Source organism: Hipposideros armiger, unplaced genomic scaffold (genome assembly GCF_001890085.2).
Source record: "Hipposideros armiger isolate ML-2016 unplaced genomic scaffold, ASM189008v1 scaffold_646, whole genome shotgun sequence".
Taxonomy (NCBI): Eukaryota; Metazoa; Chordata; class Mammalia; order Chiroptera; family Hipposideridae; genus Hipposideros; species Hipposideros armiger.
In genome coordinates this window covers 735,583-740,191 of record NW_017731996.1, presented here as the reverse complement: position 1 = coordinate 740,191, position 4,609 = coordinate 735,583, and the positions used below count along the sequence as shown (strand labels likewise).

Below are 4,609 nucleotides of genomic sequence, written 5' to 3'. Positions count from 1 at the left end.
TTAGAGTGTCCCGCCCCCTCCTCGCGGGCTAACTAGTGTCCTCCCGCTCCCGCCCCTTCCCTCACTGAGTGTGAAGGCGCAGCCCTATTGCCTCGTTCTCCTCCCCATTGTTTCCCGCAGCCACTACAAGCCCCCGAACGCAGCCCCTCCCCCATTGGTGTTTACTACCCCCGCCGTGGTTTAGCTGGTTTCCAGGGGCCTTCAGAACCAAGGGAGGGGCACCCCTGAGCCCTTCCCCCTGCGTCTCCTCTCTGGGGTCTCCCTCGCGTCCCACCTCCGGGCAGGACTCCATTCAGGACTTCACCCGACTCTCCCCACCCCTGCTCCCCCAGCTCTCCATCTTCTTCGGCTCCCTCCCTTCAGCGGGTCCTCCTGTTTCTCTCCCACTCTCTCCTCCTTCTCCCCTCCCCCTCCCCTCCATCTCCCCTCCCCTTCCCCCCCACAATGCAGTTCGCGGCGCGGCGGACATGGCGGTGGAATCCTGAGCTCGTCGTCTCCCGGCCTCCAGCGGCGGCGACGGCGACGGCGACGGCGGCGGCGGCGGCGGCGGCAGCGGGAGGCGGAGGGGGAGCCGGAGCCATTGAGATGAGGAGGCGCCGCGCGCGCCTGTAGCTAGCAGGCCTCGCAGGTATAGAGGTTCCGGCGGCGGCGGAGCACTGGCCGCCTAGGGGGTGTGCTCGGAAAAGGCCGGGCGGCCCCCTGTTCGCCTCAGGTGCCGCGCCTCGCAGGTGTCGAGGGCCGGGCCGGAGCGCGTCTCAGCTGCCCCCTTGGGGCCTGACACTTCTTTCTTTGCTGGAATGGGCTTCAATGTCCCAGGGGAAGGCAGAGATAAAGGGAGGTAGGGGCGGCGGCCTGGGCGGCCTGAGGAGGGCATTGGGGCGCTTTGGGGCTGAACTCCACTGAGAGGCTGAGGCTCTCGGTCCCGGGCCGAAACCTGTAGACTTGGGAGGAGGATTTTGAGTTAACGGAATTGGCGTGAGCATTCTCTTGGGTCCAGTAGGATTCCCTGTCATGTGTGCCTTTCTTTCATCCCTGCTTAGATAGAAACGTACATATGTAACGTAAGTATACACATGCATGTAATACAGCATAAATATTTTCTCTGGGCTCGCCCTTGTCGGGGGAAGGCAGATGTGTCTGTGGATTTCGTTTCTTGTTCGCCCGCCTTCACCCCGCCCTCCAGTCGAATGGTGGTAATGAATGCTTTTGACGTGGGAAACTCTGAGATTCGTATTTGTAAACAGACAACATTCGCTGAGTTGTTGCAACGCCTCCACTATAGGTTTCAGGTCCTTTTAGTATCCGGATTGCAAAAGAATGAGATATTTAGACCTGAAAAACAATATCATCGGTACTTCTAGTCGTACTTGAATGGAATGAATTACTGTTATTTTAACAACGTTGATTAAACATTTTCTTTTCAGAAGATTATTAAATCTTTAATCAGATGAATTTGGTACATCGAACGAGATTTTAGTTTCAGTATACCATTTTGATATATTTTTGATACAAAAGTAGTTCTTTGCACATTTGACGTTCTACTCCCTTTTGTAATCTTTTTAGCGTCCAGAAATGCAATTCGAATTGTGTATTGTTGGCATCCAGTAATTACCTGGAATGGATCAGATTACCTTTTGTTTCCAAAGCTTACCCCCCACCCAAGACTTGTAGTAAGAAATAAATGTGTAACACTTGGTGAGACAGAACATATCCTGTTTCTGTGTTTAAAGTAATGAGAACCATTAGCTAATAAAATCGAATAATCCCATTTGGAAATGATAATTTAGAGAGAATGCCATACCAAGGTGGTGAATTATGGGCTGGTTCAAAAAAAAAAAAGTTGACTTTTTTTGGTTAGTATCAGTCAGCATGTTCTGTATGTGAGTAAACTATATGCTGAAATTTTCTTTAGGCACAGAACCCTTGTCTGTCTCCTTAGAAATTGCTGCACTACACTGCATCCTAGTACTGATTAGCCACAACTTGAAAAATTATGAAATATTGATTCAGTTAGAAAGCTGTGCTTAAGATAATGAATTCACTAGTGTTTTGTGTGCTATAATGCTTTCATAAACAAAATTTGAAGAGTGCTTCTAAAAAGTACATTTTGGGGAAGATAAGAACTTTGTCATTTTATGCTTTAAAAATATATTTAATATAAACAAAAGAAAGTTGCTTTAAAAAAAGATCTTTTAGATAATTTTTCTGCTGTTTGCAACTTTTTATTTGACTAGTGTGGAAAATGAAAAAAAGCTTTCTTGAAATAATACAGTAGCAGAAATGAAAGTTATTGACATTTAATATTTTAAGTCTAGCAAATATCTAAATACAAAAAGGAAATTAAAGTTTTTTTTATTGTCCTAGGTCAAGTTGCTACTATATCAGATAAATTAAGACGTTACCATGCACATAAGTTTAGTTCAATTTTGTAAATCCTAAATCACACCTAGAATTACATTTATTTTTAGATAATTTACCTAGAACAGTGTCTACATTTATAATTTTAGACTTTTTAAAATCAAAGTTTATAATTATAAATATCTCTGATTAATGAAAAGGTGTTTAAAAAGAACTTTTATTCTCAGAGCAGACTTATTTTAGTAAAGTAAGTAATTAGAGAACATTTTTTTGACCTCAAGTTAACCTTGACATGCATGATAAACACTTATGTTGTGTTCTTTATAGAATGTCAAATCAGGATCTGTGGGTAGAGAAAGGTGTTTGAATTTATTTTGTGCAGAAAGTTTCTGGTTTCAGAAAAATAAGACTTACCTCGAAATGCTGATGCTATTAAATTTGGTTTATCCTTTAAAAAACTCAGACCATTTTGATATAACAATTCAGTGAGATGTGTTACTTTCTAGACCACAAATGCTTGAATCCATGAAATAATGTACAAAACTCAGTTGAAGTCATTGTTACAAATTCAATTAAAGTCATTCCATATTCTAAGAAAGAACAATTCTAGAAAGACCTAAAACAGGCAAGGGAAAAGGACACTAGTTTAAAGCTGGGTGTGTAGACTTTTTCTTAATTTTAGAGGTATTAGGATTGTTTACACTGAACTAAGTGAATTAGAATTGTTTACACTAAACTTAAGTTTTAGTTTTAGAATCCTAGGTAATTGTGTAATTTGGGGAAATTTTTAAAAATCAGCAATGTCTCCAAGTGTTTCTTACAAATCTAAAAAGAAGGAAAGGTGTATAAATGCAAGGATGAACCATTTTGATTTTTTTCTCCCTTACTTGAGAGATTTAATTTATGTGCTGTTATGATTTTCAAATCAGTTATCTCACTGGGTGTTCATAATTATCCTGTGAGTTAAAGGGAAAAAAAAAAAGGGAATTAATATGTATTTGAGTACCGGTTTGTTCCAGGCATTGTGCTATACATGTTTTTGTGGGGTTCTCCCCTGCCAAAACTGGTTTAATGTACAACCCTATGAAACCTGTTTTGTAGATGAGGGATCTCTGACTCAGAGGTTAAGTAATTCGCTGAAGAGCTTAGAGTTAAAAAGATACAAAGAATCTTTGTGTGCTCTTCCTATTATATAGGCCATGTTGTTTCTCACATGTATCAAGTATTCTCTTAATTTTATAGGAGAAACTGCTTAAGGTTGCTCATTAATTCATCATTTAATCATTTATTTCATTGAACATTTGCATTTGTACTTTATGCTAGACACTCACTACAAGGTTTTAGAGATACAAAATTATTGAAGATCATTTATTCTTATAGGGAACTCAGTCTATGTATATAATACTGATAAATTACAATACACTAGATTATAGGAGCTCAGAGGGAAAAGTTGACTTTTGAGGGATGAATAGGAGTTTGCTAGGTGGAGAAGGGGACAGATAGTAGTTCATTCCAGAGCTAAGGAATAACATATACAAAGATGATAAATTGTTACAGGGCATGATATATAGGGAAGAGTGAGAAATTCAGCCTGGCAGGAATCGAGGATTTATGGATTAAAGTAGTGAGGGAAATGGTTGGAAGTAGCAGTCAGATTGTGAAGGTTATTGTGTATGTGAAGTTAAGGCATTTGGATTTTTATCTTGTTAAATGAGATCGCCAAGTGAGATAGTGGTTAAACTGTGATTAAAAGTATGTTTTCTGACTCCTAGTTTAGTATTTCTTTCTCTTTGGCTTCTTTCCCAACAGATTTTACATGTTTTTAGTAGATAGTAAAGCCATCTTTTCCATGCCACTCGCCTCTCTCTAGTTGCTGTATTCCAGACTGGTTTTTTTAGAATCCTGTGAGCCAGATCTTATTGTCTAAGAATGTAGCATCTTAGAAGATTCTTTTGAGATAAAAATACCTCTGGGAGAAATCACCTTGTTATGGTTATTTAGGAAGTTTTTTCCTTCCTTGGCTTGGGCTAATTGACTACTAGAATAGTTTAACTAGAATAGTTTAACACTAGAAACCAATAGGATAAAGCATTGGGAAGTGTGGGCTGGAAAGGATAAACATTCATGCAAGCTCAGTGTTCATCAATAAAGATGAGCAAAGTCCTTAATCTTTACATAAACCAGCCTGTACTTTCAAAAAGAAATATGTATGTTTGTAAGTTGCAGTACTCTGGTAGTTTTTTTTTTTTTT

General features: G+C 40.2%; 1 protein-coding gene across 1 annotated transcript in view; it reads left to right on the top strand.

The window, feature by feature from the left end:
* Positions 1–461: 461 nt before the first annotated feature.
* The window catches only part of TUT4 (terminal uridylyl transferase 4), a 117,767-nt gene continuing 113,619 nt past the window's right edge, over positions 462–4,609 (top strand). Inside the window, exon 1 of the mRNA XM_019625931.1 lies at positions 462–628. The gene's annotated coding sequence lies outside the window, so the exon portion shown is untranslated. The remainder of the gene's footprint in view (positions 629–4,609) is intronic.